General features: G+C 48.0%; 1 protein-coding gene and 1 long non-coding RNA gene across 2 annotated transcripts in view; one reads left to right on the top strand and one right to left on the bottom strand.

Moving 5' to 3' along the window:
- LOC144826435 (transient receptor potential cation channel subfamily M member 7-like) overlaps positions 1-27,327 on the top strand; it is a 2,236,140-nt gene that overhangs the window by 517,643 nt on the left and 1,691,170 nt on the right. The gene's annotated exons all lie outside the window — the stretch shown is intronic.
- Positions 1-27,327, bottom strand: part of LOC144826437 (uncharacterized) — an 871,719-nt gene that overhangs the window by 3,410 nt on the left and 840,982 nt on the right. The window lies entirely within an intron of this gene.

Genomic DNA, 27,327 nt, shown 5'->3' with positions numbered 1-27,327 from the left:
TTCCTGGGTTTAGGAGTAATACCACAATGTTTTAACATAAAACAGTACAGTGCATCTAGCTTTTGATGAATTTCAGGCAGTACATTATTTGAGGATGATCCTTTGGTACTTTGGCTACTCTGATGTGATTATGGGCATTAGGTACATGGACATTGAAACTGCCCAAGATATCTTTACAGGGTACCTTGTGGGTATTAAACATCAGTAATAGTTGGCCTTGTTTGTATCCACAGATAATGTCTGTGGAAATGGTAAACATCGAACAACTTTCTCTAAGGGTCAGAAGGGTGTTGGATTTAAAATCCCACACCTTCCCTACTGTTGCACAGACTGGAGTTGGAATAGTAAATTATACAATTCCGACATCCAGCGCCCCCCTAGAGTAAGTTGTTGTTCCAACTTGCGGTGTAGTAGCATGTGTTGTTACAATGCGCTTGTTGTATTGACCGCGTTGTAATGGCATGTGTTAAAAAAGCATGCAATGTAACGTGGCATATTTGTGGAAATAGGAGGAGGTAAGTTTTACCTACTAAGACTCATTAAAAAGGAGGGAGATGAAAGGTTTGATGCCTCTGTGTAAGGAAATGCCTCTTTTTGAATGGTCACCCTAAAGTTTTTTGACTGATGCTGCTGGTTTTTTGACTGAGTGCACTGAGGCTTGCTATTCAGACCTCCGTGCCAGTGGTCTGAACCTAAAATGTTTGTCGAATTGACTATACCCAATTGGAAATGGCTAACTTGCCTGTACGTCCCTAGTAATTGTAGTGCCGGATTAAACCCTGTGGAGGCCACTAGGCGGTCAAAATTTTGCCCCCACCCCTTGCAAATTATCTCCTAATACCCAATGCACCTAATTTGTTTACAAACTGGCAGCTGCCAGAAGATTCGCTTTTAAGAGACACACTGTTACGTGAATCTGATGTCTCTGGTTTATGTACTTTAAGTTGTAAATGGGTACATTACATTAGTATAGTATTTTCTTTTTGTTTGTTTCTTTGAGTATCTTTTGGAAACAATATGTCCGAGGCATATGAGCTGCAGATTACATACTGTGCATAGATGGCCACCTAGTGTTGGCCCCGGATGTTTGCAGTTTGTTTTTGTTATAGAAAAGTCTTTGGAAGTCACAGGATAAGTGACTCCTCCCTTGGATCATACTGTGCATGGGTTCCATCCCCAGATTGTTTTTTTCCGCCACCGGGCTCCGATGTGTTTCCAGCGCTCCGTGTTGGAACCGATTTCCTTCGGCGCGCAATCCTCACCAGATTCCAGAAATTCGTTTCGAACACTTTTCCAGTCAACGCTACTCTTCAACATCGAACATTTCGATTCCGGTTGTCGACGACGGCCTTCGGGCCTAACTAGGCCTCGACTCCAGCTCATGGAAAGGACGCCGTTTAAAAAGTGTCCTCAATGTGGGTCGAAGTTTCCCCACACCGACCTTCATGAAGTGTGTAACCTTTGCCTCTCCCCGGAGCACGAGGCCAGAGACTGTTCCGCTTGTGCCTCTTTCCGCTCCAAGAACACGATCCGGGACAGACGAGCTAGGAGAACGATCGCTCGATCTTCAGCTCCGATTCCAGACGACATCTTCGAAGGGGGCGTCGACGTCCCAGAACAACATGGCATCGACAGCAACTCAGAGGCAGAAGATTCCGAAGTCGAGGACATCACTCCAGCACAGCGGGTCGTAAGTAAGACCCTCGACCCCGACCCTTCCTCGACACATCCAAAGAAGGCTCCGGTCACGCCCTCGGGCTCGGGTGCACACCGACACACTGCTTCTACTGCCCCACCTTCGGGCCCGGCTAAGAAGCTAGCTAAGCCTTCTGGCGACTCTGGCTCGAGTCGGCCTCCCCACGGTGCCGGCGCACACCTACCGGCACCGAAAAAGACAACGCCAACATGCACACCATCGGCGCCGAAGCATACCGCTAGTCCCTCGGCACCGAAACCCAGGTCTGAACCAAGCAAACATGCTTCGGATTCAAAAAGACCACCGGAACCGAAAAAATTATCGGATCCGAAAAATGCACCGGAACCGAGAAAATCATTGGAGCCTAAAAAACCATCGGAGCCGAAAAAGACTCCTGCTTCTCCTGTTAAAGACATTGCAAAAAAACCAAAAGAAGCCACTTTGGTGCCGAAACCTCCCTCCGCACCAAAAGATCGGCCTCCTGCAGAGAACTTATTTCACCCAGACCCTGCATAAAAGACTCTGGTTAAAGATCCAATCACTGGTCAACTAACTTTAGCCTCAAAAACGACCAATGGATACACCGGCACTGGCTCCTCATCCAAAAAAGGAGGACATGGCTACCTCTCCTCTAAGAGTTCCTTCCCCTTCCCCTTCTCCTCCACCTATGCCATCACCACCCGTTCCCCTACCAACACATTCCCCTACATCTTCTATCATACCAGATGATGACAACAGGGATGATAGCTCTGATGATATAGGGGGTAATCCAAATGATTTATCTATTCCTCCAGGCTCACCTGACCCGTGGGATTATTATAACACCCCAGATGTCCCAAATGTTCCTCAGGACGACATATACCCCTCTAGGCCTTCCCCACCAGAAGACACTATGGGTTTTAATCAGTTGATACACAGAGCTGCGCAGTATCATGGGGTAGACATGCATACAGACCCTGTAGATGAAGACTTCTTAATGGATACCTTTGATAATGCACAAAGGTCCTCATCCATTTTACCCATGCTTAAAGGAGTGATTAAGCATGCTCCTGAAGTCTTCAAAGACCCAGTTAGAACTCTGGTTATTAACCCACGAATAGAGAAGAAATATAAAGCTGCCCCTTCAGACCCAGCATATATTAAAGGCCCAGTGCCACTAGAATTGCTTGTTGTTTCCAATGAACGCAAAAGAGCAAATTCACAAACATCAGGTGAAGCTCCCCCACCAGATCTAAGCTCCTTGACGCATCAGGGAAAAGAACTGTGTCTCAAGCAGAAAACATGTGGCGTATTGCCAATGCACAAGCATTATTGGCAAGATATGACATGGCACATTACGATGAATTAGAATCATTAATGCAACACCTCCCTGATGGATATAAAGACAGAGCAAATGAGCTTATCGAAGAAGGGAAAAATATTAAACACCTCTATTCGTTGTACACTAGATGCAGCAGACACTACCTCCAGAGCAGTTAATACCAGTGTTTTGTTGCGTAGACATGCATGGCTACGCATTTCAGGATTCAAACCTGAAGTCCAAAGTGCTATACATAACCAGCCCTTTGATGAGCAACACTTATTTGGACCTAATGTAGATGTATCCCTTGAAAAGATGAAAAAGGATACAGATACAGCCAAATCTATGGGAGCCTTGCAGTCGCAGGCTCCCAAACGGTCATTTCGCCGCTCATCTTACAGAGGCGCCACCAGGGGATACTCTTCAGACACACCCTCTACCTCTTATAAAGACCCTACACAATCCACCTACAGTAGGGGCTACCAAAGTGGTGGTTACAGAGGTAACAACAATAAGGGCAGAGGTAAGAACAACTCCCGCTCTGCCTCCACCCCTTCCCAATGACTTCCCTCCCCTTCCCCATTCCATTCCTGTCGGGGGAAGACTACAACAATACCTACCAGCCTTGGAAAACATCACATCAGACAGGTGGGTGCTACAAATAATTCAGTCAGGTTACTGTCTCGAACTAACATCTACCCCCCAAACACACCACCCAAACAGCGTCCAATGTCACAAGAACATCTGATACTGCTCAGACAGGAGCTTCTATCCCTCCTGCAGAAAACTGCAATGGAAATAGTTCCAATGCTTCAGAAAAACAAAGGAGTATACTCTCTGTATTTCTCAATCCCAAAGAAGGACGGATCTCCAAGGCCTATCCTAGACCTCAGACCCCTAAACCTGTACATACAGTCAGAACACTTTCATATGGTCACACTCCAACAGGTCCTTCCGCTCCTTTTACAAGATGACTTCCTTGTCACTCTGGATCTCAAGGACGCCTACTTCCACATTCCTATCCACACAGTGCACAGAAAAAATCTCAGATTTGTACTAGACGGTCAGCACTACCAATTCAAAGTACTCCCATTCGGAGTCATAACAGCACCACGGGTGTTTACCAAATGCCTAGCAGTAGTCGCAGCACACTTAAGAAGACAGCATATTCATGTCTTCCCATATCTACACGACTGGCTCATAAAAGCCAGCTCATACAGCCTGTGTGTACAACATACTCACGCCACAATTCAACTTCTCCGCGATTTGGGATTCACAGTAAATCACACCAATTCACATCTGCAACCATCACATGTACAACAATATCTGGGCGCTACAATAAACACCGAATTAACACTAGCGTATCCCTCTCCAGCCAGGATAACAAGTGTACAAACTCTCCTAACAAAATTCAAACTGCAACACTTGCTTCCAGCTCGAGTGTTCATGCAGCTCATAGGAATGATGGCATCTTGCATATTCCTAGTACCTCACGCAAGACTACAAATGCGTCCACTTCAAGAGTGCTTAGCACGACAATGGAGCCAGGCTCACAGTCAATTAAAAGACCTAGTGTTGGTAGGCAGTCGGACTCATCGTTCTCTGCAATGGTGGAACACCAAAAACCTTTCAAAAGGCTGACCGTTTCTAGAGCCAGTTCCTCAAATAGTCATAACAGCGGACGCATCGCTCTCCGGCTGGGGAGCTCACCTACTGCATCACACCATGCAAGGCAGGTGGACACCGCAACAAAGGTTACTCCACAACAACCACTTGGAGTTAGTAGCTGTATTTCTAGCCCTGAAAGCATTCCAAAAGCAAGTGTCAGGCAAAGCTGTCTTAGTCCGCACAGACAATATGACCGCAATGTATTACATAAACAAACAAGGGGGGACACACTCTCTGCAGCTCTGCAGATATGGAGATGGGCTATGCCACTAAAGATCTTCCTCTTAGCCCAACATGTTCCAGGAGTACAAAACACCATGGCAGATCTGCTAAGTCGACAGACACAGCAGGTCCACGAGTGGGAACTTCATCTGCAAGTTCTTCCACCATTCTTTCAACTGTGGGGACAACCTCAGATAGACCTCTTCGCCACCCACGAAGACGCAAAATGCCCAAACTTCGCCGCCAGATATCCACACCCACTGTCCAAAGGCAATGCGATGTGGATGAACTGGTCCGGAAAAATTGCATACGCTTTTCCTCCTCTCCCACTACTTCCGTTAGTGGTACGCAAACTACAGCAACATTCCCTAACACTTATTCTAGTTGCTCCAACTTGGGCCAGACAACCGTGGTACACCACGCTGCTGCAACTTTCTGTAGTATCACACCAGAAACAAGCCTATAACCACGCCTATTAACACAGAACCATGGAGAGATCAGACACCCGGACCCAGCGCAGCTCAACCTTGCGATCTGGCTCCTGAAGTCATAGAGTTTGGTTACCTTAACCTTCCTCCAGACTGTATGAACGTTATTAAAGAAGCTAGACCTCCCACCACTAGAGCATGTTTTGCAGCGAAGTGGAAACGGTTTGTAATATACTGTCAAAACAACCACATCAATCCTTTAAATGTGTCTATTCAACACACCATTGGATACCTATTACACCTTCAAAAGTGTAATTTAGCGTACACGTCCATCAGACTGCACCTTGCGGCCATTGCATCATACTTACAAAATAGACACCATCTAATCCTTTTCAGAGTACCTGCCATGAAGGCTTTCATGGAAGGACGCAAAAGAATAATCCCTCCCAGAAGACCGCCTTCACCAGTGTGGAACTTAAACATTGTTCTCACACGGTTAATGGGACCCCCCTTTAAACCGTTAAATAAATGTGAATTGCAATTCCTAACTTGGGAAGTAGCTTTCCTAGTAGCTATTACTTCTCTCAGAAGAGTTAGTGAACTACAAGCATTTACCATTTAAGAACCCTTTCTGCAAATGCATCATAATAAAGTGGTTCTACGTACTAATCCTAAATTCCTTCCAAGAGTCTTTTCACCCTTCCATCTGAATCAGTCTGTTGAGCTGCCCGTATTTTTCTCGCAGCCACAAACAGTCGCAGAAAGAGCTCTTCACACCTTGGATGTCAAAAGAGCATTGCTTTACTACATTGAAAGGACACAAACTTTTTGTAAAACTAAACAACTTTTTGTGTCTTTTTCACCACCACATAAAGGTAACCCCATATCAAAATCTGGGATAGCTAGGCGGATTGTTAAATGCATACAAATCTGTTACCACAAAGCTAAACGTACGTTATTTATTCCTCCTAAAGCCCATTCTACAAGGAAAATAGGGGCTTCAATGGCATTTTTAGTGAACATTCTCCTAGATGATATATGCAAAGCAGCTACATGTTCTACACCCCACACATTCACAAAACACTATTGTGTAGATGTGCAAACTAAACAACAAGCCATTGTGGGCCAGGCTGTGCTAAAACCTCTGTTTCAAACAACTGCAACAGATACTGGTGGTCGCCGCTAAAGGTGGATACTGCTATACAATCTATGCACAGTGTGTAATCTACAGCTCATATGCCTCGAACGGAAAATGCTACTTACCAGTATGCATCTGTTCTTGGCATGTAGAGCTGCAGAGTTACACACGCCCACCCGCCTTCCCGGCTACCTTCTCTGTTCCAGTATTATCTTAATTAGATACAAATTACATGGACGTCGCTACTTTCTTGTAAGACTCCATCACTTCCCTAATGGCGAAAAACAATCTGGGGATGGAGCTGATGCCCATGCGCAGTATGCTCCAAGGGAGGAGTCCACCTATCCTGTGACTTCCAAAGACTTTTCTATAACAAAAACAAACATCCAGGCCCAACACTAGGTGGCCATCTATGCACAATGTGTAACTCTGCAGCTCTACATGCCAAGAACAGGCATGCAGAGCTGCAGAGTAAGGTAAGGGAGTAAGCTTGATTGTAACTTTCTTTCAAGCTCAAAACAATATTATTTTGATCCGTTGTCGCAGGGCCCCTAAAAGGAGTGCGGCCCATAGGCCGGTGCTTACTTTGCCTTTTTGTTAATCCAGAACTAAGTAAGGGTACTCTGGTACCCATGGCATGTAGTTTAGAGGGGTACCACTTGGCTTGCAGCACTGATTGTGCCAACCTGGAGGACCCCCAAGTACATGTTCCTACAGTAAAACACACAAAACTGCAGTTTTACTGTGGAAACACTTGGTCGCCAAATTGGTGAGTGCAGGGTTACATGCTGACCCCTCAACTGTGCTAACTCAGGAACGGTATGATCAGAGTGGGCACTCCTAGGTATCAAACAACTCATTACATTAGACCCGACTTGTTTCTCAAGTCGAAATTAATGTAACTTGTTGCAGTGTGCAGCTTTAGCAAAGCTACTACTTTCTTGCCTGTAAAACTTCTGTGCCTTCCAGAGCACACACTGGGCCTGCTCCACGTTACTGCTTTCTGCCCTCCTGAAGAGATTTGCCAATGACTCTCAGGAAGGAGTACAGTGAGAGATTGCAGGCCCGGGAGGTGTCAACTGCCTCCTGCAGGACGCCACTAAGGCATTAGCCCCTACAGGTAGGTTTCAAAGATAAACCGCCTTTGAAGAGCAAATGTGGAACGCAAGGGGGGAGGGCTGCCCCATTGTTGAGGTAAAAAGGCTGGCATAGGGAGCATAGAGGGGAAACCAGTTGCCAAACCGGTTTCCCCAGTGGCTTGTAGCCCCCAGGTAGCCACACCTTGGGATGAGCTTGGGGGTTCTGTACACCGGGAGAGGGTTCTCACCATCTTGGGAGTGGGCAGAATGGTGCATCCTGGGATAGCCAGATGCCCAATTTCCACAAGAAGTGGTCACTAGGGGTAGGGAACCTGGTAGCTTATTGGCTACTAAACCGCATCCTGTCCGTAGGGCATTTTCCCAGCATAAGAGGGGCACTCCTGGCACCCAGACCACAGATCACGACTGACTTGGAAGAAGGACCGAAGGGGGTCTGCGCCCTACTGCACTGAGGGACAGCAAAAAGATGCTGTGCCTATGAGGACTACACCTGGTGGCTTGGAAGAGAAGGACTGTGCCTGCCATGTCCTGCTCAAGGGGAAGTTGTCTCCTGAGCTCAGTCAATCCAACAGAACTCCAAGGACCAGCTGACTGGCCTCCTGTTCGCAGCACAGGGACACAACAACTGAGGAAGCATATTGGGTCAAGTTGGTAGCCCAAAGTCTTTAAGCTGCTTCCACCGCCGCCATGCAATACGGAGGACCAAGACCTGACGCACAGAGTTGCACCCAAGTTTGCTGAACCTGGGAGAGCTGTTGGAGACTTGCTTGCACCCTCAGAAGACGAGTTATGGACTCATGACCTCGACAATGAGTGACTAGTAGTCATGGGGCAACTGCAGTTCGGCCAGAACAGAGAGGACTTTGTGGGATGTCGACCCAGCAACCAAGACCCCCTCACCATCTTCGTGGACCGAGGAATCCCTGTATTAAGGCTTCGTCGACCATGTGGAATCTTCAGAATCCTTCATTCCTTGCTTCAGGACTACTCCAGGGGAATCCATTTGATTACAGATTAAGTGCCTGGAACTGCTGGTGGACTGCCTCCCTTGTGTAGGTAACTGTTCTTGAGGATCTTGCTGGTCCCGCTGACCTGCTCCCTGCCAGAGTTGGTCACCCCAAGTACTTCTATCCTACCATAATTTACATACATTTTCTTTTAAAACGTTTCAAAGTGTCCAATTCATTGACTTTGCCAATGGTTGTTCACAGGTGAGTAAAATTGTGGTGATTTATTATTGCTTATAAAATCTATATCTCCGGAACCCTCCAGCGGATCTTTTTTTTTATAGTATCTAAATTCTTCTAAAATTAGAACCTATTTTTATAAATTGGTGTCGGATTTCTTGAGTATTGTGTCGATTTCTTCTTCAATTGTTTTGATGCTATCTAAATGCACGTGTTCCCTGTAAGCTTTACTGATCAGTTCCACAGCTACCCAGGATTGAGCTGAGGGTCTCACAGACGAAGTCCAATGGTCCTAATGGGGTTTGTAAGTGTATTACACCATGAGGTTGCAGTATTACACCATATAATACTCCCCATTTCCTCATACTCTGCTTATTATTTATACATGATCTGGTTCAGAGATTATCCAGTAGTGTTCTGTGGTTGACATTGTTGAACGCTGCTATGAGGATCAGTGAACAACTTGGCACTCGTGCATCAAATTCGTGTATTTTCGGGAAGGTAGTAAATGATGTGTTCGCCATTGCATTGAGAGCAAAAGCTAAGTAGGGTAGGTTAGAAATAGGGGAAAGAGTTTTATAGTTGGACAAGGATACCTAGTCTGCATTAAACTTCTTAAGCAGCCGAGTTCTCAATACATACATGTTTGCCTGAGGCATTAATGAACCGTTTGATGATTTGAAAAAGGGCACTTTGGAGGACCTCCACCCAAAATGGTGGCCTGCCAGTAGTTTTCTCGTGCTGCTTTGTGCCTTACTGCTCGGCCAAGTGCAAAGAAGCACATGGTGGCATACCCTTCGTGTAGCGCTGACAGACGGAATGAGCTGCAGGTTGTTGTTGGATACTGAGGGGCTTGTTGTTTTGCTTGAGTGGCTCTTGCAGTCTTGATGGTTGCCATGTGAAATACCGTCTGTGCTTTTAAGTGCATTATGCCTGATGAGCGCCGGTGATCTGAAGAGAAAGGGACAGCGGAGATCCTTTCTATGGGAAGCTATGTTTTTCTTTTTTTAAAGTATAATTTGTATTAGCATTTCAGTGAAGAAAACCACCTCTTGCATTATACAACAAACTGTAGCTGATGGTTCGTACATTTCACTAACCATTCGGCTCTCACCCCCCTCCCTTCCCACCCTCCTGTTCATAGTGCCAATATCGGCCCATACCCCGGACCGCTCCTCCTCCAACTTTCCCAAATAACAGACACCACACCATGATTTGTTGGAGAAAGTTGTTGCAGCTTTATTAGCACATACATTATGCCAACATGTTGGGTTATCTTACGGGTGATCCAAGAGCAGGCCGCCTCTCGCGACCCGCCCACCTGATGAGCCATAACCCCCGGGGTGTTAACCGCGGGGCGTTGTCAGTTTCGGGGGAAGGTCTATCCCCTCCCCTCGGCGGACCTCTATTCCGCCCCTTGCTCACGCCCCTCCCCCTCGGGGGGCGGAGCGTTGTGGCAACCCCCGGTTGCTCAGGTCTACAACCGCCCGAAGGACTAACGGGGCACCGTCAGTCCTCCAGGATCCATCACAGCGTGGATCTCCCTGGGGATAATTCTGCTCTCGCATCCTTCCGGTGCTCCTGTAGAGGGTACCCCTCTGTACCTTCCTGCATTGGATCGCCCTGTAACTCCGCCATGGCTCTGGGTGTGGCAGCCGCCGCCCCAGAGTCCCCCCACACACTAGCTTCTTATTAGTACAACTTGCTGCTCCCAGTGCTTCCGCTATATCAAGCAAAAGATGCCATATCAACTTCGGGTAACTTGAACCCCGTCTACATCAAAGCACACAGTGCATTTGGTAAGTAGCAACCCAAGCCTGATGAAACAAGTTCTCCTCTGCTTTAAGCTACTCCCAAGTTCGTCGGGCGACACTATCCACCTATCCTTGGTGCCATGGACCTATTGCACTACAATTGCAATCGCCGGCCTCCCTCGGCTCAGGCAAGGACAAGTCTGTTCTCTTCCTCAGCACCGCCAAACTGGCACGCCACCAAACTTCCTTCTCACTTCTGCCGCCCACCGGACAGGGAACTGTAACCGTGATGTCCCTGAACTTCACAACTAACTGCAAACTGTGCTTTGCAGGTGTCCGTCTAGTGATCCATCCCCCAGTCTATTCCTATTCTGTACAGCTGGCTGACCAGCAACCAACAAGCCCCTATCAGGTCCACAACTCCACTGCCAGTGGCATAGTGTCCCCTGTTTGCATATGGCCTCACACCCTTACTTAGACATACTGGGGACATACTCACCATCAAGGTCCCGCCAGACGGCTCACTCCCATAAAGCCGACCCTACTGTAGGCTAACAAACTCCTCGCAATGCTTAGCCTCACTGGGGCGACCCGTAACCTCCAACCCATGGGAACCTAATTGTAAGTCCATGACCTCTCAACTATGCCTGCCAACTACGTTCTGGTGTTGGCTTAAAACACTGTGTCGAGGATCTCCTCATGTTCGACACTTGTACAAGTCACCCCCCTGTGCCTGGCCTTCGATGGACCCTATGACGCTTGTAACAAGCCGCCTATACAACTGTATATACAAGTTGTGCCACTAGAGGAACTAATCCTTCCTCGCTCTTACTTCCTGGCATGTGAACACTGCCAAAGGAATCCCTACTTTAGTACCTGAAAACAACTAAATAAATACTGTCTAGGTGAAAGCTTCCCCGAGCACCTAGCCACGGGCCCTCCACTGCGTGTCAACCCCTGTTGTTGAATTTTACCTGTTAAAATTGCCTGCCCACTTCCGGACCCTTCACGTAAAACCAGCCAAACCAATCGCTTACATGGCCAAATATGCGCCAACATGTGTCCCATGAATTAACAAGTTAGAGGCTTACTGTATCAGCCTGATCCAAAGTGGAGGCAGAGCGGAGAGGTCTTAGTGGGATCAGACTGGAGGAGGTATGTGCGTGGCTAATGCAGGCCCAAAATTCTGTGCAACCTGATAATGCATCCCCCATAGTGCCAATGGGCCAGAGTAAAGGAAACTAGCAATGCTGTGGTACAACTATGTGATTGTCTCAGCGTGGGCCAGGATGCAGCAGTTAATGTGTGGCTTATGCAGGCCCAACTAATCTGCAGGGCTATTCAGCTTGTTCAGGTAATGTGCTGAATATTGCCTGGCATATAGCCGCTATACCAATTGCCTCCCTGTAATATTACAAAAGGAGCACTACACTTACACAGTCAATGCTGCTTAGTTGTCCAAGATAAAGAAGCCACAGTTAAAGCTTTCTTGCATAGCCAACCACGAACTAGTCACCCCCCTTCAGAGCTACACGCGTACAACTGCTATGTGTGACATTTCCATTATTTCAGTGCACGATGAGTGACATTGAAAGACTAAGAAAGACACTTTCTTGCTAGCACACAACATCGCAGATGAAGGAGACCTAATGTCAGAATTACGCCCATCTGACCCACAAGCATTCTAGGCAGACCAGGGATATAAGGCTGCTTTTGTCAGACATTCCATAGCTTGGAGTGTGCATGTGTGAGACAGTGACCTATGCACGAAATATTGGGAGTAAAAGTGCCTGGTCTTGAATGAGACTGCGTAGCTCAGATGGAACAGAGTATCACAAAATTACACAGTCAGAACTGCCAGGCCCCGTGAGACCAGAGATTTTAAGAGAAGTCCTCCATGTACCCCACAATTAGGACCCGACCAGTCTTCTACCATTCTACCCATGAAGTTACTTGTCCAGCCACCTAGGAGCTGTGGCCCGACAGGAAAATAAGACTTTGTTGCTGTTTGGTCATTGCCTAATGTTGTTAAGCAATAACTGTGGGTATCGTGGAAGAAACAAAATTCCACCATTCTGAACTGATCAGCCTGTGCCAAGGGAGTGGTCCCAACATGGGTTTTTCCAATGTGCTACAGGTATCGGAGCACCCACCCGTCCCTCAGTGGATGGGGCCTCAGTAGTTCAAACTGCTACTAAATTTATTAGAGAACAAACTGCACAGCAATCCTTTAATGCACATGAGATGCATGATATGCCCAAATCAACCAGTTGGTGAGTAGAAAACACATTTCCCATTATCTTTCGCATGAAATGCATGATTAGCCCCTGCATCCGTCGCGAACACCCCAATTATTGCACCGTAAACACATTGTCCAGACTTAAATAAAAGAGAACATCCAATTCTGCACAGGGCTGCCTCATAAGTCCCAGCTCCCAGTTACTATCCATGTATTACTTCCATGAGTGAAACCAGCACGCGTCCCACACCCCGGATAGTAATGACAACTGGGGAGAACAAGGAAATCCCAGACCCTAACACACTGCCCCCAGTGTGCTTTGATCCTTATACCTGTTGATAATTTAGGTGGCCCCCCATGTGGGTGGGGCGGTTCTCGTGCGCGGTTCCCGCATTAGAGACTGAAAACATTCATTAAAATGTCTCACCCCCCCCCCCGATCTGCATTCTCTGCAATGAGACATGGCTCTCAATGCCCCACTCCCTACCCAGGCCAGTTGGGGTTACGAGCACTAATTAGTCAGCATTACCTGCACCCTTCCACAATTAAAGATGACCTCCCTTATTAATTGAAGTAAGTCCATTCATAAACTAAACACTCCTCTCCTTTGCTCTGAAGGTGTCTACCCAAGTGTTCTGATGCCTAGAGAGGCTGCCCATTCTTGCAGTATTATCCCTCTAACTGAGTAGATCCTCTGTTGTCGCATGCGCCCGTCACCAACCTCTGGTAACACACAGCTTGCTACCTCTAACAGTCTGTTTAGATCCGGGGTTTGCACGAGTTGCCCCAATGCTTAAATAACGTTTGACTGACCGCCTTGAATGTACCTCACTTGTACAATATACGCTAATGTAATTGGCACCCAAGACCCATTCTCCTCCAGGTAATGCCCAGTACAAACATCTTCTACTATCAGCTCTTGTTGAAACTTGATTCTTGTAACTTCGCGTAGCTATGTACTGAGAACACCTATGGGAGTATCGGTTCTGTCCCCCTAGAGAAGCGTTCTGACCCCCATCGGGCAAAGTCCGTGCTCCAACGCCAGGCGCATAGAACTGCAGAGACCTGCAACAAGCTTCCTTTCACTACACCGTCTACTCGGCGGCGGGCCTCTAGAATGCAGCTTGGGTCAATCATTCCACGTTTAACTGAGTGATTAAATCTATTCTCGCTCCCCAAGAGTTCGGCTTCAAGTTGTTAAGAGTTCATGCACTAATATCCTCATGCAAGGCCCAATTCTCCCTGGTAGGCCCGCAATGTTCTTGTTAAACTTTTGATTCATTGATAGCATGGTTACCCTCGCACCAGCATATCATGCCAGGAATGATGGATGACGACACTCTTCCGAAACCCCAAGAATACGCTCATAATGATAAATGATGCTAATAGACGTCAGTTATTAACGATGTAAGTCATAGGATATGCTATATACACACCACCTAGACAGTGTTTGTGTGGCCCTTACACGCCATGAAGAACATTGACGGTAAGTAAATTGCAACAAGGCATGCACCACCATCAATTTACTACTTTGTACACATGCCAAGCCACAACACAGGTCGCTTCGTTGGCTGCAATGAAGTGATCCACGACGTCCTCCTCTGACCGATACCAGCATGGATATAAACAAAAGACATCCAAGCCCGCTGGACGAGCTCGAGAACCCCCATGGTGTTGAGTTACCTTCGGCATGTAATCGTATAATTGACACAACACTTCCCCATATGTATAGAATCCTAAGGCATGCCTAATGCCCATTCATTTCATATCACCAACTAAAAACACGGTGAAGCATTCCATGTTCTCCTCAAAAGCAATACTAATCCCAATGAGCAACAATGACCACTGGAATAATATTAACATTGGGTACAGCAGCAGTGTGTTGCCCGGTGTAAAGAACTCTCCCTAGTAGCAATAAACGCTATGTAATGAAATCACACTACAATTAGAGGCTCCTGCCGTCTTACAGGTGTAGTGGCAGACGCATGTAGAAAAGAGTACTATTGCCCTCTCATGTCACCAATAAAGAATTCTTTTAAAATTGTACATTGTCAGTCCACAAAGTGGTTTCTCTATGCATAGTACAGCCATATATCTATTGCGGATAAAATTACATGCAGATGAGGTGTGGGAGGTCCCATGTCAACCTGATCGATTTGGTTGATAACTGCAGCTAAAAGTTACACTTGCTCACATACCAGCCGCTAGATTAGGAGCTCCCTGGGTATGTGTTGACCTTGGTTTGGGTGAAAACACAAAGAAAGACTGGGGAAGCAAGAGGGAGATTCAACTTGCTGAGTGTAGTAGGCCGCACTGGCCACTGTAGAAATAGCTTGCATGCGTAAATATGGTATGTATAGTATCAACTCCACAGGAGCATATATGTTTACGCCAACTCCACCTTTTTTGAGTGAGCTACCTAAATTAATCCTGACCTTATACGACTACCTGATCCCTGCAGAACCACGTTGCCGAATGAGGAATAACGTATGCTAAACTCACTCATCAACCAACTCGACCCTGGGTAGCACACATAAGCTACCTGACCTATATAAACAGTGGTTGTACCACAATAGCTATCCATAAAATTGCCCTTAAATATGTACTACTACTTAAAGTTGTATCAATACTATTGCCAGTATTTAACCTATTTCTTGTTTAATGTTAAGAGTACTTTCATCATCATGGCTAGACCCAAAACTGTCAGGGCACTGAACAATATAAACAGTTACGTTTCATGAGAGAACTGTTACAGGAATAAACAAACAAAATTAGCAGGCCATAAAGTTGATGCGACACAAGTAGAACTGTTACAGGAATAGAAAAACAAAGTTAGCAGGTCCTAGAGTTGAAGCAACACAGGCCGAAGGCCCACAATCTCAAGCACAGCAAGCACAGACTGTACAAGCAAAAGTAAGAATAAATATGACAAAATTTCCAGTGGCAAACAATCAAGCTGCAACTGTGTCCAATATAGCCGGCCCACTGAAACAGTGGGACAAACCAAATTACCCAATGCGATTTCAGCCACGATGTAGGATCCTAAAAATTCATCTCGCTGAAGTCCTGCAGTGATAAAATTGAAAGTGATCAATACCTTATGCCCGCCCCCCCACTACCCAACACTGCCCCGTTCCCTTCGTGTTTGTCGACCTTCTCTTTGCCGCCCGTCTGCTGAAAGACAAAACAAGACGTAAAATTCCCCAAGTCCGCCACCCCCCAGCCCCCTCCCCCCCAGTCCCCCCCAACGACGTTAAAACATGATAAGGCTCAGCTGCAGATCACAAAGCTGTGGCCTGGGACCCATGAGGTGACACTGTTCTCCCCCATGTACTCGAAACCCGCGTGTGAAGCACAGAAAAACCAAGAATGACCATATGCCCAAACTTAGACAAGCCAGCCCAACCCCTGTACTGCGAGGCGCAAGGGGGGGGGAGGGGGCAGCCTCTCCCCGCTGCAACGACGTGCGTGGCGAAGGAAGCTGCGGGGGTGGATAGGGGGGGTTCGGTGGATCGGACAAGGGCTCGAGGACCGCGCACGCGCGAGTCCGCGACGAGACAGCAGCCATATTGCGCTAAATACAGTCCCACAAGGGCCCCAACCACGAAGACCGAACCAGGGCAAGGGAAAAACGCCCTATCCTCGACTGGCCTAAGATATCTGCCCAAAAGCTGTATCACCCCCACTCAATTAGAGCCAGAAGCGCCAAAACCTGTCCTGGGAATGCCCGACACCACGAGGGCATGCATCGCAGCAGGGCGGCCCCCCCAGAAAGCGCTCGCACAGGAGAGGTGCACGCTGCCCTTGAAGAAGCGCCACGAGGAAGCCGTGCCCCCCCCCCCTCACGCCGGCTATGAGAGGAGAGGAGGAGACTGAGGAACCAGCACCGGCCGTCCCAGCGTCCCTCCCCACCCCCCAGGAGATCCCTGCCACCCGGAGGCCCTGGACCAGCGCCGGCACAGCACATAAGCAAGGTGCTCCCTCCTGCCTGCAGCGCCACCCTCACGCGGCGTCCCGCCTCCACCCCAACCACGTCATCCCTGGAGACAGCGAGCCAGGAGCAATAGCAGCACCACGCAACCCGCCCGCATGCAAGAGAGGCCGCACACATGAATACCGGGCCCCCTCCCCCCGTGCACACACCCGGCAATGCCAACCCTCCCCCCCTCGCCACCCCTCACCCCGGCCAGCACACCGGAGGACCAGAGCGCTAGGGGCCACGCGCCGCCAGCACCGAGAAACTCCCCACCTCCTTCACCCACGCCCCCCCACCCCCCACCGAGCTGGAGAGGCAGTAACACCGTGTGACACCAGCAGCGACCCCCGGGGACAGCCACGTCGCGAGCACCCCCCCGAACGGACCCCCGTACTCCCCACCAGCAAGATGCACAAAACCCGAGCAGCAGCGACCCCACACGCCGCACCCAAAGGGGCTCCTTACGAAAAACAGCAACGGGCAGTCACTAGCTCGGGGTCCGGGCAGGGGAGGGCGAGGGTCAGCGCGAGCAGCGGCCAGGAACAAAGAGGGCGCTTGACCCTCGCCCCCTAGGTTATATAGCCTCCTCGGACCCCTCCCCAAACCGGAAGTGACATCACTGGGGGACCATCCGGTCCCCCAACACTAGACCGTACCGAGGTCTGTGCCATCCTCTGGCACTAAGGGTAGCCGCCCTCGTAGGTGGCCACCTTTGGTGGCCCGGGGCAGCCAGTCAGGTCCCCTAGTAAGTGAGTTTCACAATTCAATCCAGTCTTGCAGTGAGAACAGCACTCGTGCTCCTGGCAATCGAGGGCCCCCCTAATTTCACCCAGGAGTTAGCATGGAAGGCAAAGTTGATGAAGCCACATCTCTGCTCCCCAAAATGACCAGATGTGTTTTTTGAAGAGTGGAACAGCCTGCCTTGGGCTCCGATCACAATGGTCGTGGCCATTCGGAGAGGGGTGGATGAGGTGGCAGAGCTGCCGTGAAGAGGGGGAGTAAAACACAACCCTTGGGGATACAGCCCACTGATGAGCAGACCCTGTTTGAGGGCTTGACCAGATTATCATAATGGAGTGCCCCCTTTTAGGGGGGCACATACATTTAGTTGCAGAATAATTTGAGGCTGAGGAGGCCTAGAGTGATGTGCTCTCAATGAGAAGCTGCTTCTGTGGACGTGTGCTTAATAACTAATAAAAATGTGTTTGGGGAAAGTACTGGTTGGGTGCCTTTTATGAGTGTACATGCTGCTTTGATCGGATTAAATTGGTTGTAAGGAGACAGAGCATTCTGTGGTAGTTGGGCTGTCAAGCCATAAACATTACGTACTATACTCGTGCGCTCACAGTATGGAAGTTAAGTGAACGAGAAGTGCAGATGATTCATACACAATTGTGTATTTCTCCTACTTGGTGAAAGAAGCCAAGTAGGTAGTGGAATTCACCTCATGCCGGAACGCAGCAAATCGGGCAAGAACGGCACTATTGTAAAATATGTGCATAATTACAGCTGCCAATTAAACGGTCTCAGAAAATGTTCGACAAGGCAGTAGCGCCCATTACAGTAGAGGGCCAATGGGCCTGCTGCCGTAGAACTCAAATTAGTGTTTGTAAAGTCACTGGACAGTGTACTGTCCCCACACCCCCTAACATGGATTTGCACAGGGACGTTGCAGATATACAGTTTGATATGGAAACCCAAAATCAGTGTGTAAGCAACAGAGACCAACTGGAGTCCAGAGAGGCTCTGAGCAACTAATGCACTTAACTATGGTGCACTTGCGAAACACAGGTAAAATTCCTATTGGTGAAATGTGACAAGGAAAAATTGATCAGAGGAACAGCGTAGACATGTGCATTGTTAAGGGAGATACACAGGGATAATCTATAAACCAGTCTCTCTGAAATTATTTGGGTTTTGCTGAAGGTAAGGACGGACTTCAAGGTTGTTATAGGAAGAGTACGCAAAGTAGGGACACTTTCCAAGGAGCTTGGCCTGGGACAAAGAGGGCAAAATTGTTCGACTAGACTCAGAGTAAACTATGTCGCAATCCAAGAAGGCAAACACTATTTTGTAAAGTGACAGCCAGTTCATCCTCTTTCAGAATGGATTGGCAACAAATCTACAGCGTGGAATAGAATTCAGATTGTTCAGTCAGGAATTCATCAAGAAATGAAAATGATATAGTTGGGCTTTCGAACTGTGCTGAAGTTCTTGTGGCAAGGAAAAGAGAGGACAGTCTACACGTTAGGGGACATTATGTAATTATTTGATGCAAGAGATAACTGTACAAGACTTTAAGCAACATATTCTCAGATTAGCTGCACATGGAGAAGAGTCTGATTAAAAACTTGGATGAACCAGAGAGACAGACCGGTTAGAAGAAGTAGTGGCATGTACAGTAATCCGACTCCTTCATGGGCTGGTACTCTCTATACAGTGATTTCCATGAAACAAATTTGTATGCCAGAGGGTTAAAGGATGCAACAGGGATTGCCGGCTTTATTGACTGCAACATTGGTCCACTGGAGGAGGGTTAGTAAGGGAAGGTACAGAAAAGAGACCACCTGGATAGCGGAAAATATGGCTGTAATGAGGTTGCGATCCCTAGAGGTGTTAAGATTATTCTGTATAACTATAAGTTATTTGCTGTGGAGTGTGAGAGAAGGTTGGCATCACCTTGTCCTCCAGTCCAAAAGCAATAAGGAGCTAGATAAAAGTAATATTTTGATTCAGTTGTCCATGATTACTTCTTCTTTTAAGCGATTACCATTTATAGGGTTTCTAGGAACTTGTTCAGCAAAGACAGACGGACGTGTTGAATGAAGAACTGGCTGCTAATCCAATGCTACAGCATTATTCAAATTAATATCACTTGATGTGAAGAGCTTAATCTCTCGTAGTAAGAGACAAATGATTTGGACATATGTCCAACTACATGATCCTGGCATCCTGTTCATACGCAAAATGCACCTCATGCACAAAGACTACTTTACAATACAGCTAAAGTCCTATCCAATTTATTCAGTTTTGGGCCTCAGACTAGCCATTCTATGCAAATGATTCACAAGGGCCAGGATCTGTAGAGAACAAAGGTAGGCGCTTTTTTAGGGTACACTTGATTTATGCCACAAACTCATCACTCATAAATATATATGCCCTGAAAATAGCACAGGAATCTTTTCTGCCAGACATCCTAGAAAATCTGTTGTAAGAGAAACGAGGTGAATCGATACTGGCAGAAGATGTAAATGTATTGTGGAGTCTGCTGATAGAAAGGTAAAACGAGATGGGCGGTTTGGGTGTAGAATTCGGTGGATTACATAGTAGATTTAGAGAGCTAGGTTTAAAAGACATGTGGCCTATATTGTGTCCTAACATACAATTCATTTTTCAACTGTTTTTTACACAGTTCCTGCTCCCGCATTGACTATATTGTCATGATCCAGGGGTGGCTCCACTCATTTTTCAAAGCTTAAATGTTTCTATTTCAGCTCATGCGTTTGTTAAGGTTGAATTGGGATGTCGTAGGGTGAGAAAGACAGATCTTCCTCTGTGAACTGGGGCTCCTTTTAAACCAGTATGCAATGGGTGTCTGTAGCAATGGCAGCCATGGTGTGTAGGGAAAGAAGACTCTCAAAAGGGCAAACTGACAACGGTACTGAGAGAGCTGGAGAGGGTGGAGAAGCTGAGAAGCACTCTAGTAGGCCAATGCAAGATTGCCTTAGTCGGAGGGCATTTGAAGATGTGGGGGGGGGGGGGGCGGGGGAACTGGACAGTACTTGTCTTTTTAAATGTGGGCAAATATATTCTATGAGAAGTGTGAACATTGGGTTGTATTCTATGGTAGGGTTGTGCAACCTTACAATGTAATACACTGCCAAAACAGTCTTGGGTCCATTCAGGCTCATTTGCAAAACCTTTAGCTCAACCCTCGGTAGCTATGGCTTTGAGAAGCAAGGCTTAGACAAAGAAACGAGTGCAAAGCATTTAGAATCACCAAACAAAGAAATAAAAAAAGTCATACAGCACAAAAGCAATCCAACATCACTTTATAAAAACAGATTATATTTTAATGATTCTTTATGGTCGAAGAAGAACAAAATCCTCAGTGGGTTCAGAGATATAGATTTTCAAAGTAAATGTAAATCTCAGTACTTTTAGTCACAACTTCAAATGAGCATTGGTAACTGTAACATTTTTGAAAAGTTTGAAAGAGTTATGTTCAGCTATTTGGGCTCGACTAGGGTGACCAAATCCAGCATGGAGATGGTCGGGGGCACTAAGGAGTATTTGGACAGTTACCTGGTCATCAAAGCATTTTTCAGTCTAGTACTGATCTTTACATCACAAACGCAATAGGCTTTAAAGGAGTGCTCCTGATGCTAACCCAAGGATCGATAGGTGCAATCCAGCAGACACTGCTTTTTTTCTTTGCCAAGTCCAGGGATCAGCAGGGCAGTCCTTCATTGGGTTTTCCTCCAGTTCTTTAGTAATCAAAGGTGCAGGGTGCCATATTTATGCCCAGAAAGTGCCCTGTGGGGATGATGCAGTCACTAGCCAATGGGCTACCTGGATTCCTCTTGCAATGTGACAACTTTCGGCTATGTGTGGTATCTATCAAGCCCAGGGTGCACTGTTCTGCCCACTCCCAAGATGTCTGAGCCCTTCATTTGATGTTAGGAGCTCAGTAGCCCCCCCACCACCCCAGAGGTGTGGCTTCCTGTGAGCTACACACCCATGGGAAAAACAGTTTGGGCACTAGTCTACCCTCTCTGTTCCTGCCACCAGCTTGTCTACCAGAACACAGAGGCAACCCTTTAGGAGTGTGAGTGCCATTTTCCCACCAGAGGCGGCCTCTCATTTGAAGCTCGGTTTTCAGGCCAACGACCTGCAAGAGGGAGGTAACAAATCCCCATGTGGCAGGCTTCTGTTATGCCTGGGAGTCTTTCACACACCTCCCCAGGAGGGCAGAAGGATGTGTGATGGTCAACAACTATGTGAAGGCACTGACAAACTGGTCAACATCGCGGCAACTTCCTAAAAGTTAAATGAAAAGATTAGGTCCCACTGCAATTGGTGAGAGTTCTTCTGGGCTTGGAAACAAATGAAATGTATACACCTAGGGCAACTCACTTGCCTTCAAAATTAACATAAAGAAGACTTACTTGGACATATAGGGACAACGACAAATTATTATAAACAGATACAATATTATTTTGTTTAAATTGTACAAAAAGTCTAAACGGTACAAATAAATATATAGCTAGTTGATTCACATACACACTCCAATCATATCTACATTCACTCTGAAATCATTCTACACAATAAAAACGAGGCACACAGACCAGGACAATGACAACAAAGTTAGGATGAAGTAATGATGTTTCGTGCTTCATGACATTTTGCATTTGTGACTGTAGACATGAAGGACTTAGACTACAGACTCGCACCAGAGATGTGCAGCTAAATTATGAATGGAATACAATTTTCAATGTGACCTCTGTATTAATAGGTCGCAATGCAAATTACAGTTCGCAAGGGGTTGCACAGCAAGCAATTTTTTTTATATAAAATTTTATTGGGTTTTGCAGTCAATAACAAGACACGACTTCATTAGTACAATAATTGCAAATGTGTAAATCTGATCCCAATTCCCGCACCCATGAGCTGCTCAGCCAAGGAGTAAGATCAAAGACACTCACTGTCCATTTCTCCAATCAGTCCAGCAGCCCCAGACATTTGCCTCACACTAGTTTGTATTTCTTTGGACATCCCCTGGCCAGGTATACCGGCTGCTCCTGCGAGGCGCCCAAGTCTACGCCCTTGCGCTGTTGGGTCATCGTGGGAGGAGTGGAGTTCTTCCATTTGGTGGAAAGGCCTCTTTTGGCCACCACCAGGGCCGTACCCAAGAATGTCCTGTCTGCTCTAGAGCCTCCCAAGCCCTCCAGGATCCCCAAGAGCATGACCTGGGGTGTGTAGGGTGTTCCATTTCCAAACTTCGTCTCAGTTCCTCCATAAACGTCGCCCAGTAATTTGCCACAGGACCAGGTGATATGGTAAAAGTCAGCAGGTTCTGTTGCACAACGTGGATATCTCGGGCAGGCAGGCAGCCGGCATGGAGTAATCTAACTGGGGTGAGGTATGCACAGTGGAGGTAGTAAAGTTGAATTACTCTCAGCATAGCTGAGATGGTGATCAATCTGCGGGCCATGACAGCGTCCCTCCAGACGTCATCCTCCAGTGTTCGCAGCCAACCCTCCTATTTGGTTCGTAAGTGGTCCAGCGTGGTAGGGGAATTTATAATGAAGGATTTGTGTATCAGGGAGACCCCTCCTTGACCCAATTAAACTCGGGGAGCGTGGTGCCCTTGGGTATATGTGCCGCAATCTAATTATGGACCTACAGGTATTCATGAAATTGTGTGGTGTTAAGTCAGTACAAGTGCTGGAGATCCTGAAAAGTTTGGAGCTGCCCTCCCTTCCAGATGTCCCCGATTTGGGAAATACCGATTAGGTCCCATTTTTTGAATCCTTCTAGTCGTGCCACTGCCACCAACCACGAGCTCTGCCATAAAGGTGTTTATATCGAGTTCCAGCTGGTAGTCCGTGTCTGCCCAGCCTCCTGACATACACTCATTGATCACCAGCAGACGTTTGGGTATGTAGTACAAATACAGGTTTACCATTCCCATACCACTATCATAAGGGGCCAGTTGACAGTGGGCCAACGCCATGTGGGCCTCGAGTTGCCCCAAAGGAACGCAGTTGACATTCTGTTGAGAGCCTGGAACCAGTGTCTAGGTAGGTGCATCAGGGTATTTTGTAAGACGTAGAGGAAACTGGGAAGGATCATCATCTTGTACAGTGTGATCTTCCCCATCGGATTCAGATGAAGAGTCTGCCAGTTCCGCAGCTCTTCTTTGGTCCCCTTAAGTAGCGGGGTAAGGTTCAGAGACCTACTTAGTTCCGGGTGTAAAGCTACCCATATCCCCAGGTACTGGAAACTCAGACGACGGATGGGGATGGGTGTTTGCCAGTCAAAGCACTCTCAGGACGGGTATAGTGGGACCAGTATGGACTTAACAGGTTTGAGTTTCAGACCAGAGACCTCTCCAAAGCACTGGAGGATCTGCAAACAGGGGCCCGAGTGTGCAGGATCTGCCATGTATAGAAGCATATCGTCCACATACAAAGCTATATGGTCTTCATAGGAAGAGCTCCACCGCCGTCCCGTGGTTGTCTGATCTAATGCGACGTGTCAAGGATTCAATGGCTAGGGCAAAAAGTGGGAGGGGGATAGGGCATCTCTGCTCTGTGCCATGTCCTATGTGGAAGTCTTCCGATAGGATACCATAGGTCATGACCCAGGCTGAGGGGCTAGAATATAGCATTTTGACCAGCCCTCTGAAGTACGGACCAAGGCCCAGGTGGCCAGTAAGGCTTCCAGATATCCCTAGTCCACTGTATCAAAGGCCTTCTCAAAATCTATTAATAGGAGAGCCAGGTACAGTGGGAGGAGGTGTGGTTGGGCCAGAGCTACCTGTAGGCGCAGCAGACTGTGTCTCGTGCTCCTACGGGGCATACACCCACATTGATCAGTGTGCACGAGGGTCCTAATTACCCCGTTGAGCCGATTCACTGGGATTTAGGCGTATAACTTCACCTGCATGTTAATGACCGAAATTAGGGGTATGCCGAGCCCTCCGTGGAGGAAGGTTCGTTTTTGGGGATTACCACAATTGTTGCAACGTCAATGTTGCGCATAAAGCCTCCCCTTTCCACTGCCTCTTCATACAGAGCCAGAAGGTGTGTGCGTCAGAAGGTCTCTAAAGGCCAAATAATGTTCAACTCGGTACCCATCGGGACCCGGAGTTTTGTTCGTGGCCAGTGACAAGATGGCTTGTTCCATCTCCTTCAGAGTAATTGGCTGATCCAGAGAATGGGTCTCCGATTCGGACAGTCTGGTAAGTGGGGTCTCTCTTAAGAAATTCGTGCCAAGGTTAGCAGTTGGGGATTGGGTAGTGGAGTAGAGCTGTTTGTAGTAAGATGCAATGGCCTGGGTGTTCGCCTCTGGTGCCTGGTGTGTATTGCCATCCAGGTCAATTAATTCGGAGATTATCCTATTGCCAAGAGGGCTAGTTGCTAGCCAATAGAGCAGTTTCCCATTTTTGTCTTTCCACCCAGACACCTGCGCGGAGGAGGACCTCAACATTTGCTTGGCCGACTCCAGAGAGGTGTGTCGTATTTCTTCATGGATGAGTTCGAGCTGGTGGGCCTGAATGTCCCCCATTTCTGCATCACAGGCCCCTTCCAAGAGCATTGCCCATGCTTCCAGGTGAGCGAGACGTTCGTCCCTAGCCTGGTACTTTCCTTTGACATAACCATTGGCGATGCCTCTAATCGTTGCTTTACCAGCTGCCCTGAGTGTGCTCACCGAGGCCACCGATCCTTCGTTCTCTAGCAAGTATTGGCGTAACTCCCCTTTCACTGCTTTTTTGCAGTCCCTATCTTGTAAGAACCAGGCGTTTAGGTGCCAAATGGGGCGGAGGGCACCGGTGGGCTGCCATATGTCTAGCAGGCAGTAGTGGGGAGTGGTCTGAGAGACCTCGGGCGAGTGTGTGCACATCAACAATCTGCGCACATCAACAATCTGCACAGGCATAAACAACATATCGATTCGTGAGTGAGTATGATGGGTGGCTGATGTGTGTGTGTGTGTGTGTGTGTGTGTTTATTGGTGGAGGCAAGGGTGCCACGTTCTCCAAACATCAGAAAGTCCGAAGCGGGAGGCCCAGTCGGTGAGTGTCTTTGCGAAGCTAATGCTCTGTGGGGAAGGGGTCCTAGATGCATATCTTTTCGGGTTCATGACTGCGTTAAAATCGCCTCCCACCACAGTGACACCCTGGGCCAGAGAAGGCACTAGGTTTCCGAGGTCATGGAGAGAGGGGTTGAGGACCGCTCGAGGCATATAGGCAGAGATCATGTTGAGAGGGCATCCCCCCCACTACGCCCAAGAGGACCAGAAAACGCCCATTGGGAGCTCGGACTATTTGGTTCAGTGCAAATGAGAGGGAGCAGCGGAGGAGGATCGCCACCCCGTGGGACCCCCGCGTGAAGCGTGTATGGTACACTCTGTCTTATCCCTATCTGGCGAGAAAGGGACCGTGATCACCCAACAGATGGGTCTTTTGCAACATGAACACATCAGGTTTAGAGCGTTTGGAGGTCTTCAGGACCACGGCATGCTTCACCTTGTCGAGGAGCCCGTTAACGTTCTAGGACAAAATCCCTAGGTATTGTAGGTCTTGATGGGCGGTTGCCATGAGTGGGAACGCTAAAGCAGTGACTGCTTGTGGGCCAGGGTGTGTTGGGGCCCCCGCCGGAGGGCTCCATCTTGGTGGGATGCAGAAACCGTGCCTATGGGGGTAGCGTGTGATTGGTATAGGTCCATCTTGTCGTGTGTCGCAGAAAGCCTAATCGGAAGAACCCTAACTAAGTAACAAAAACCCCAGAGAAACCCCCCCAACCATCCACCCTCCCCATACTTAAACCCCAGAAGCAACTGTCTCCCTATAAAAGGGAACTAAAATGACATTGAACACTGTAAAGCAGGGATAAAGTGGTGGACCTCTCCATATTGACGGATGTTTCCAAGTTCAGGAGTCCGGAATTCTATGCCTATACGAAGGCCTTAGCATGTTGGTTCCTGTCACACACAGGGGCCTTAGTTCAAATCATAGGGCTGCGTGAAAGCTCAGAGTTGGGGATCTCTCCCATTGCCGGCGTCGGGGAGCGAGTCATGGGTCGTTCCGCAGTGGGCTCCTGCTCAGCTGAAGGGACATGCGGCTCCCTTCCAGTAGGAGATGCAGGGGTGCTGTTTGCAGATGGCTCCGGCGACGATGATTTCTTCCTGCTTGCTGCACGCCACCTGGGCCAGTTGCGATTGCCCTGGTGGTCTAGACGCCCGCCTCTTTTTGTTGTTGAATTGTCTCTTTGCCATGGCAGAGGGGTCCTTAGCCCTTCTGTTCAGGGGTGTTCTTCTGTGGCCCAGCTCCATGCTGCTTTCGGGGTGTCGAAGAAAAAGCTCTTGTTATCGTGGACCACTCTCAGCAGGCACGAGAGGCCGAGCACACATAGCTTGCATTTAAATGCAGTGTATGATCGTCGTTGTGTCTGTACTTCTTTGTTGTAGTCCGGGAAGATCGTAACCTTGGTAGGAAAGGTCGGGATGGGAGTGCGCTTCCTGCAGAATGGCAACGTGGTTCTTGCAATTGAGGATGCGTGCTATGATGGGACTATGTGGGGCTCCTTGGGGAGGCCAAGGCGCGTGTGCGCTGTGTGCCCTCTCGACCACGAACCATGCAGATGGGTGGCTCTTGGAAATCCAGGTATTAATCCAGGTATTAATCCAGGTTTCTATGAATGGGGCCACATAGTGTTAACTTCGTCCTCCATGATCGCCACATTTCCGCCTCTGTGATTCTGCCCGTGGCGTTGTGAAGATCCTGGCGTATGAGAGCCACATCGACCCATACTTTCCCGATTTTAGTCTCCACTGAGTCTTGGGATGTACGGATCACTTGAAGAATAGTGGCCAAATCCTCTCCGGGCGATTGG

The sequence above is a fragment of the Lissotriton helveticus genome, chromosome 3_2, assembly GCF_964261635.1.
Source record: "Lissotriton helveticus chromosome 3_2, aLisHel1.1, whole genome shotgun sequence".
NCBI lineage: Eukaryota > Metazoa > Chordata > Amphibia > Caudata > Salamandridae > Lissotriton > Lissotriton helveticus.
Note: the sequence above shows the minus strand (reverse complement) of the source record. Positions and strands in the feature narration are given on the sequence as shown.